Source organism: Onychomys torridus, chromosome X (assembly GCF_903995425.1).
Source record: "Onychomys torridus chromosome X, mOncTor1.1, whole genome shotgun sequence".
NCBI classification, from domain to species: Eukaryota; Metazoa; Chordata; class Mammalia; order Rodentia; family Cricetidae; genus Onychomys; species Onychomys torridus.
Window position 1 is genome coordinate 11,919,470 of NC_050466.1, and position 10,241 is coordinate 11,929,710.

The following is a 10,241-nucleotide window of genomic DNA, read 5'->3' on the forward strand; positions in this document are numbered from 1 at the left end:
TAAGTATCAAAATAAAAGTTTCTAATTATTGATAACTGGCTCAGTAAAGAAACTCAAATGGCCATTTGTGGGTGAAAGTGGAAAAAGTTTGTTCCAAACTGCTAAGGCTGTCTCCTTAGAAGGCAAGGAATAGTGATGGAGAAAAATCCCAGGGCCAAATGGCAACAGGAGCAAAGGGCTTGTGGATTGAGGACTGAGGGATCCCAGAAGCCAGCAGTGTCCTGGACAAGCTGTGGGGGCCTCGCCTCTGCCCAAATGCCCACCTCTGGGTAAAGGACCCTCTCAAGGGACCAGTAATTTCATTATAGAATATATAGCTTATTTATCAAATACCTTATTTATCAAACACATGTTGCCACGTATCTAAGTTCTTTAGAAGCTTGGTGTTGAACATTTGGCAAAGACATAAGTACTTAGGTGTAAATCGCTAAGTTAGCTTTTGTTAATCTGAATAGATTTTTATATTCTTAAATTTTTATCATCACACAAAAGTCCATACCAATCGAAAATATTTGAGACTTGTTGCTTTCTTAGTCTAAAAGGAGATACAATGAACAGAGAGCTCATTAGGACTAAGAAGTGTACTCTTTAACCTTACTAAAAGATGGCTGCCAGCTACATGACTGTCTACATCATGAAGAGGTCACCAGCCAAGATGGAGGAGAGAGACAGAGATGTGGTTGCTGTTTAAGACATGTTTTTCTAAAAAATAGCTAATGCACATATACACACAGTTGAATCCAAGTTACATTCATTTACATTCACATACACACAAATCCATCTTACATTCAGACATATAGAATTAAATACAAGTCACACACACACACACACACACACACGCACACACACACATGCACACTCACACACACATCTTAAACAAGAGTTGAATAAATTAAAAGGAAGGGAAAACTGATATGTGCTGAGCAAGATGAAGCTGGGCTACTCTGTCTCTGACTCACACATTGAATCAGACAGGACATTTAGAGAGGGAGAACAGACAGACCCATCACATAGCTGATGGACCTGGCAACATATAACTGCTTTGTCGCCAAAGATAGACTGCTGCTGTGGCTGCAGGAACCAACATTAGAATTCTTTAATGAAAGAAGCAGACTTAGATGTATAAGACCCCAGTTTTTTTTCTCTATTTGAGAGAGTCCACCTAATGCAAAGGGGAAATGCAGCTTAACAGACTTCATAGCTAGCAGAAGCTGAGTAGAACAGGAAGAAAGAACAGAAGGAGGGTTTGGAGTAAAAATAAGAGAAAGCTTGGACATATGGTACCTTCTTCCATCCATCTGATCACTGGCAGAAGTTGCAAAGGTCCCATAAAATACCAGGGTATAGGGTGCCAGTAAGTGGCCATTTGGATTGATATCTAAGGGGTATTGAGACCAGACCTGACTGCAAAGGCTGATAAGTTAAGCCCTTAAGTCAGGTTCTAGGTGTAGAGGTCTGAGGTTTCCCGAAAGACATCCCAGAGAGGAGCTTCGACATATGGTGCTAGGTGCATTTCCCATGAGTGAGGTAGAAAAAACAAGAGCCAAGGGCCTGGAATTCCCAGCATTCCAGGAATTCAGGGAGGATAGGATTGAGGAGGCACAAGCTGTGCAGTGGATTGTCATGCAAAGAATAGGGGCTGAGGCTCTGAGCTTGAGAGACTCGTGGTCGCCTGGTACCAGAGCTTGCGCGGGGGAGGGGGAAGGGGGGTGTGTGGGCTGGTGGGGGTGCCTCATGGGAGATGGCCAGAGGTGGAGAAGGGGAACTTACCAATCTTTGCCAGTGTTGGATGGGGAGTCCAGCAATCGGCTAATTGGAAAAGCGAGGCTGTTGTAGGCAGAACAGGGCCCAGGGTCCAGTATACTGGTGTGCCTCAGACTGCCAGTGTGTAGGAGGAACCATTAGGAGAGCCTGCGGCATCTTATGGCACCAAGGTTGTAGTTTAGTTAAAAATGGCAGAAGGCTCTCGACCAGGTTTAAATGAATCCCCAGGGGTGCCTTGATCCTGGAGGACATGGGAATGGAGGGGAGGGGCTGAGGGGAAGGTGGGGGTGGGGGCGGGAGGGGGTAGGACTGGGGAACCCATGGCTGATGTATAAAATTTAAAACACATAATAATAAAGAAAAAAATATTTATTTAAAAAAAATGGCAGAAGGCGGCCATGGTGGGTTGAAGCCAAGAGATCCCAGAAAGTCACACTACACAACAGAATTCATGTGGGAGGTTTATTGGGAAGGGAAAGAGGTGGCACAGAGGCGGCCTTTGGGGTCAAGAGCTGAAGAGAGAAGGGGGTGGAAGACAGAAGGGGCTTATCTTTTATAAGAGGATATAGTGCATGCACACAGGGACTACGTAATGACGTAGTGGCTGTAGTTGATGATGTATTCTGTCTGGACCCTGAGCAGGCCAGTGTAACTATCTGAGTAATGAAAAACCGCATGTGCACATGGGGCTGCTCTTAGAGGCTGCAACTGAGGACCCTGAGAGCAGGCCAGTGCAGACGCCTGAATGCTAACGGAGACTGCCCATACCCTTCTACTAAAATGGGTGAGCGTGGCAAGCTCAACTCTGTGGAGTGTTAGCCAAGAAAAGGCCATAGGCTTGTCAGCCCAAGAAACAGCTGAGGCTAAATAAGCGAAACCAATTGACCTGAGTGCATCCAATATTCTAAATTCAGTATTACATGGCTATGATTTTTTTTTTTTACATGGCTAGGTTTTTTTTCTTGATTGTCAGGCCTTGTCTTAACAGGTTTTACTTGAAAAATTAGAATCAAACCTTTGGACAGTAGCTTAGTGGTCCATCTAGGAGCCCAAAATTCAAAAACACCACTAAATCTGATCAAGGATCTTAATATAGATCACAACAAATGGTTTTAAAGTGAATGATTCTGTACAACGTTTTATGACACTGGCCTTAGCAAAATGACTCAACACCACTAACACTGATGATAATTATAGCATTGCCTTCACTAATTTTATAAAAATTGTTTTATGTTTCTGTTTGTCAATGCAGTAATATTATCTGAATGGGATTTTTATTTTTAATATTTGTTTATTTAGAAACAGGGTTTCTCTGTTGCCCTGGCTGTCCTGTAACTCACAATGTCTACCAGACTGGCCTCAAACTCAGAGATATCCACTTGTTTCTGCCTCTTGAGATTAAATACATGCACCATCAGACCCTACCTGAATGGAATTTTGTTACAGCCTGCCTCCATTTTAGGCTTGAAAGCCATCTTATCATAAAGAGAAACTAGGTTCATTCCTGTTCATGATTAAATCTGCTTCTCAAGGATTGGGCTATGTCCCACCTGTAACCTTAGCTATAAATGGTTCCAGGAAATGGCAACCATGCCTCTGTTTCAAATGGTTATTATGACCATCTTGCTATGACCACCTTGCAATTGAGTCTTTGTTTCAGAAGGTTATTACCAACTTGTTATGCTTATGTTCTGCTTTTGTAAGCCTACCTATTTGTCTGCCAAATCCCCAGTTTGGAAAACCCTTACTCCTGAGCTATGAAAGTCCTTATCTTACCCACGTCCAATGCTGAACTCTTGAACCCCACTTTAGGGAGAGACAGCCTGTGTAAATGAATTTTTAAAAAAGCTTGCTTTAATTGCTTGTTTTAATTAATTTGTCCATGATTTGGATCAGTGGTCTTTCTCCTTACATCTGTGGGATTAACAGTGGTTGGGGTTTGGATCAGGTATTTCCAGGTTATTTGTCTCTTATCCAGAAAATTTGAAATAAAGGCTTTTCCTATTTGTTGCTGAATAATACTCCACTCCATAACTATAACACAGTTTGTTGGTTCATTCACCATTTGAAAGGCATTTGAATTGCTTTCAGATTCTGGCTATTATAACCAAACTGCTATAAAGATTATACACGGGTTTGTGTGTGAACATAGCTTGTTGTTTCTCTGGAGAAAATGCCTAAAAATGTAATTGTTAGGTTTTATGGTAATTGCAGGTTTGTGTTTTAATAAACATAGCCTGTTTCCCATAAGAATGATACCATTTTTCATTCCTACCAGCAAAGTGTGAATGATCCACATTCTCTACCTTCTTGCTAGTACTTAATGTAGTTAGAATTTTTGTTTTAGACATTCTACTAGTTATGGTATGATCTCTCATTATGGTTTAAATTTCTACTCTTCTAATGAAATACTGGATGTCATTATGTGCTCATTGCCATCCGTATGTCTTAGTCATCAGAAACTTTTTTGTGCCTAGCTGACACTCTAAATGGATGGTTTGCATTTTCAGTACGATTTTTTTATACATACATCCTAAAAACTAGTCCTTGCTTTTTGTGAGTTAATTTTTGTGTAAGTTTGACTTCTTAAATTTTTTTTCCACTCCTGAACCCTTTTGTGCCTGAGAAATTTCTACACTACTTGGATTCTATAAGTATTATAAAACAAATATTCAAGTCAAATATTTACTGGTAACAAATCATAAGGGAATTTATTTTAAAATACTTTAATATACATCACATATATATTATTTTACCATTTACTAAAGATAAAAGTAATTTTGCATGCTATGGAGATGGATGTGCTTATTTATTTTTACATAAAGAATTAAGTCTCAACTAAATATTTGATAGTGTAGGACATACACCATCTTCAATGTTTAACAGAGGTGATCAATATTTTATTTTATAAATCATCAATGTTTACAGCACTGCTTTGTATAAATAGTTAAAGTAAGTATGCAGAGGCATATTTAAGGCTATTTCAGATATTATTGGGAATTCTGTCCTTATCACAATTTAAAATTCATTCAACAATTTTTATGAAACTCAAGTCAAAAACTTTTTTTTGAGTTTTTCAAGACAGGGTTTCTCTGTGTAGTTTTACACTTTTCCCAGATCTCGCTCTGTAGACCAGGCTGGCCTTGAACTCACAGAGATCGGCCTGGCTCTGCCTCCCGAGTGATGGGATTAAAGGCATGTGCCACCACCACCCGGCAAAACTTAGCTGGGTGAGATCTTGTTCTGAGGTCACCACTCCGTTTTGTTGTTGTTGTTGTTGTTGTTGTTTGTTTGTTTGTTTGTTTTTTGTTTTTTGAGACAGGGTTTCTCTGTGTAGCTTTGCGCCTTTGTAGACCAGGTTCAAAAACTTAAATAATTTTTAAATATTCATGTTTGTGTGTGCACATGTATAGGTGAACTCGCATATATGTGCACACACATATGCAAATGTATGTATAGGTAAGGTGTCACCTTCAGGAATATCATCCACTTCCTTTGACACAGAGTCTCTCATTGGCTCTGAGATCACCAATTAGGCTAGACTGGCTGGCTAGCAAGTCCCAGGGATTCTCTTGTTTCTACCCCATAGCACTGGGTTAACAAATACCACCGTATCTGGCATTTTTATGTGTGTTCTGAGGATTAAAGTCAAATCTTCATGTTTGCAAAAAAAAAAAAAAAAACACTTTACTGAGCTATCTCTCAACCCTCAAACAGCAATTTTTAAATTTAAACATTCTAACAAAATACAATCAAAAGATATATATATATATATATATATATATATATATATATATATTAGTTTGAAACATACATGCTGAGGATTGGTAGTAGGAAAACATTAAAGGTCTTTGTTTTCTGCAATCAAGAGCAGAAAACTATACAGTAAAAGCACTGTAATCTGTGGTATAACACAATCTTGACTCTGAGCTGAGACATTTGGTTGGTGTTGAGTGTTGTGACACCAGGCATATCCAACCAGAAAAGCATTGCTGAAAACACCTTAGATTCATTATGCACTTGACTTTGAACTGAGTTTTGATCATTATGATCTAAGAAACCCTTGCCATTGCCATATTTTCCTCAACTCCAACATTGAGTTACATATGTAACTCCATGTTGGTATAAGGCATAAGATAAATTGAGATTATCTTTGGCCTATGAATGTCTAATTTCTCCAGAACCATTTGCTGAGTTTCGTTTGTAGATTCATCAATACTCAGATTAGCAAATTGGTATGGTCCTGTTCTAGGGTTCTGTGTCCTCTATTGAGCTCTGTGTCTGTGACTCCATTGTTACTACACTGCCTGGATTATCATAACTATATAGTAGCTCTTAATATCGGGCATCGCACACACACACTTTATTTTTGGATTTTTTAGTTTAGCTACACTACTGCCCATGCCTTTCCACTGAAATTTTAGAGTCGCCTTGTCTTTCTCTACTAATTTTGTGCTGGAACTTTGATAACAATTACATTAAACCTAGAATCAACTTAGAGAGAATTGACTCCAGTACATTCTGTTTTCCTACATCCATGAACACAGTATATCTCTCCATTTATTTATTTATCCTTTGATTTATTTCATTGATATATTGTCATCTATGGAACAAGGATATTATAGATGTTTTCTTAAGTTTATGCTTACCTATCTCCTTTTATTTGGTAGAGTTATACATGGTGTTGTGTTTTAACATCAGTTTCTGAAATTTATGATTAATATCGGGCTGGAGAGATTAAAGGCTAGGCTCACAACCAAAAATATGATTAATATCTATTGGAAGGCACTGTAGTGGGTAGCCATTCCAGCCTTGGCCTGGAAGTTCCAACCCCCATTGAGGCTTCGGTAATGGTCACACCTACAAGGCAGGGCTGAGAGGGGACACTGAAGACCCAGGATCCAAATGAGAGGGATCTCTTGGGGCCTGGACCCTGAACGCTGGAGGTAGACTGGGCAGAGTTCTCCAGAGAACACTGCCAGACTGCGCCATACCTTTGCCAGACCCTACAATCTACCCATCTCTTTATTTGTAAGTTACCCCACAAAATAAACCTCCCTTTTAACTACATGGAGTGTCCTTAATAATTTCACCAATAAGACACAATTGATGTGTTTCCTTTTAGCTTATATCCTGTGACCACAAATAAATCATATATTAATTCTAGGAGGTTTTTGTAGACATAAAATTTTCTTGGAACTTTCCAAGTAGAAAATAAAATAATCTGCAATATGATTTTCTTCCTATTAAATTACCATACATTTTCCTCCTTGCCTTATTGTTGAGTATACTAGCTGCACAATTTTTGTAAATGCTTATCATTAAATTTAAGAACTTTCCCTATCTTAACTGGCCAAGTTTTTTAAAAAAAATAATGAATGGGTGTTGTCTCTTGTCAATTTTTTTTATGTATTAATTAATGTAAAACATAAAAATATAAGTGTTCATGTTAGACTGTTAATACAATATAGTATAGTGATGGATTTTTAAATATTGAACCATATTAGTATAAATTCTATTTATTTGACTTAATTTCTCTAATTCCATCCTTTTCACCTCTGCTGTACCAGATTCTATCCAGTGAACCCTTATTTCAGTTGTTGTGAGCTTTAGTTCTGTAATTTCCATTTGGTGTTTTTATATTGTCTCTGTTTCAAGAGAATTTATAATTGATGATTGAAGCATGTTGATGGTGATGCAGAACCATTGTTAGATAGTTCTAGTATCTGAATCACCTTGGTATTGGGACCTGTTGCTTTTCTTCCTTTCTTTTTCTTCATTATTGTTATGCTGTTTCTGGTTCTTTCTGTGACAAGAGATATTATATCATTTAAAATATCTGTTATATTTAGATATTTTAAGACTCTGGAGCCTATTTAGTCTTTAAAAAAAGATTTATTTTTAACTATCCATAACTCCTCAGTTATGGGGGGAGACTCAAAAATTCCTCAACCTCCATGCTGGAAGGTTAGCTGGGTGAGTCTGTGCAAGCAATCAAGCTGCTGTGAGTTCATGAATGTCCAGGTGACACTGATTTGCTCTGGTCTTCCCCAACCTCTGGCTCTTACAGTCTTTCCACACTCTCTTCCAAGATGGTACCTAAGCCCTTGAGGGTATATAAATGTCCTTCTTTTTGCTGAACATCCTGTTGACAATTATTCTATGCACTTTGATCACTTGTGAGTTTCTGCATTACAAACAGTTGATGGCATCTGGGAGAGGGAGAGTCAGTTTACTTTATGGGTGTGACTGCTAGTAGATTGACCATGCTCCAGCATGACCCCACATCCAAGAGTATATATGCAGCAGAAATTGGATTTGGTAGGTTATATTTTTAAAGGTTAAAAAAAGACACAAAGTTGGGGTGAGTGATTGGAAAGTAGAGATGAATCTGAAAAGAGCTAGGGGAAACAATGGGAGATGAATTGATCAAAATGTGTTGTATGAAAGTCTCAAATAATAAAAATATTTAAAAAAAACAGAATGAATAAACAAACCAAAACACAACAAAAACTTAAGTTTTTCATTGTGTGTGTGTCTTTGTGAGTATAAGCACACAAGGGTGTGCAGGTGCCCACAGAGGTCAGGAGATGGTGTTGGATACTTTAGTGCTGAAGTTAGAGATGTTTGTAAGCTACTCATTGTGGGTGCTGGGATCTGAACTCCAGTCCACAAGACTGAGCAAAAAGCTCTCCGAACTATTTCCCCAGCCCCCTTTTAAGTCTTTATAAGCAAGCTGTTCTGTTGACCTACAGCAGGAGAACCAGGAGCAGCAGTGTTTTGAGCCTAGGGTTGGGTCTCACTGACACCATCTCAGCAAAGGTTAAGTGCTGATTCTCACTGACTTATTGAAGTTGAGTAGAATAGAAGTTTGGTTTCCTTTTGGAATCTACAGCCACAAGCTCATTGAAAACAAGACAATCACTAGTGCCATCTTGTCTCCAAATGGGGACAAAAGCCCAGCTTCCCCCTCAGACCCATTGATACCAGGGGAAAAGAGTATGGGGAAAGAAGTGCCACTGCCTCCCTTTGTCATGCTGAGGAGCTGAGTGTGGGAAGAGGAAGCTCACTACTGAGCTCTACTGATGCTATCCTAGCTGGGACACTCCATGGTTATGCCAAGCAAAGGATGAAAGAGCAGCTGCCTGCTTGCTCCCACTTATGCTTCGTTGGCGGAGGAATTCAGTTGCTGCCACTTGCTTCTAATTAAGAGATGAAAGATGGCTGGCTTTCTGCTCTCCTAGTCAACACCATCCAGCCATGGAATTGGAGTGTGGTGTTGCTTCTACTGAGACAGGGAGGAATGTCAGCTTAGAGGAATGTCGTGCATAGAGAGAATAATGATTGAAACATTTTCTCTATTCAGAACTTTGGCTGAGGAGAACCAGTTTTTCTTGGAGCTTTTTGTTTTGTCTGAGCCTCTTGGCTGTTCTGCAGCATTTTGTGTAATACACACACACACACACACACACACACACACAGAAATCTGTGACTTGTCAGTGTTTTTATCTCAAATCCTGGGTTCTCTAGACAGCCTGCCACCATCTTCCCATCACCTTAGAGTCTTCCCATGCTTGCTTATTTGTTCTATTATGCCCAGAGGTTTTTTTGTTGTTGTTGTTCATTTTTAGTCTTGTTTAATTGCCAATATACTTGACTTTTTTAAAACTTTTGAACTGACTCCTAGAAACAAAATTATACAAATCAGTGGGGTATCATGTAATGTTTTGATATGTGTAAATGCTGCAGAATGCTTAACTCAGGTTTAGCATGTTTATCTTCTAAAATGTTTGTTATTTTTCTTTGTTTCTTTTTTTGGGGGGTGTTGTTTTGTTTTGGGACAGGGTCTCATTATGTAGCTAAGGATGGCCTGGAACTTGCATGTAGTAAAGGGTAACCTCAAACTTCCAATTGTCTTGCTCAGCCTCCTGAGTGCTTCTAGGGTTGCCAATGTTTGTCACCACATCTGGTTTATTATTTCGTTATTATGAAAACTCAAAATCTTTTCTCAGATTTTTGAAATGTACAATACATCATCGTCATCTATAGCCATTCCACTATGAAGAATTACACTAGGATTTATTATTCCTATCTAACAGTGAAGATGTAGTTAAGTTGTTCTTACCAACTGATCAAATATTTGGAGTGCCCTCCATTATGTTCTTCATAATGGCTGTTACAAATTTATTTTCCCATCAATGATATATAAGGCTTCCTTTTGCTCCATCGCCTCATCAGCACTTGGTATCTTCAGGTTATTGTTTATAGTAGTCATTTTATTGGGGATAAAGTGGTTATGCCATTGTGATCTTGATTTGCATTTCCCTGATGATTCATGGTGTTGAGTATTTTCTCATGTACCTGTCAGTCATTTGTATGTCTTTTTGAGAAAAAAAGTATCTTTAAATCTATTCCCTATTTTTAATTGGGTTATTTGGTTTTGGAAGGCCATTTACTTATTTATGTATTTTGTGGTT

General features: G+C 38.7%; 1 pseudogene; it reads right to left on the reverse strand.

Annotated features, from left to right (window-relative positions):
* Positions 1–2,349: 2,349 nt before the first annotated feature.
* LOC118573985 overlaps positions 2,350–10,241 on the reverse strand; it is a 37,541-nt pseudogene continuing 29,649 nt past the window's right edge.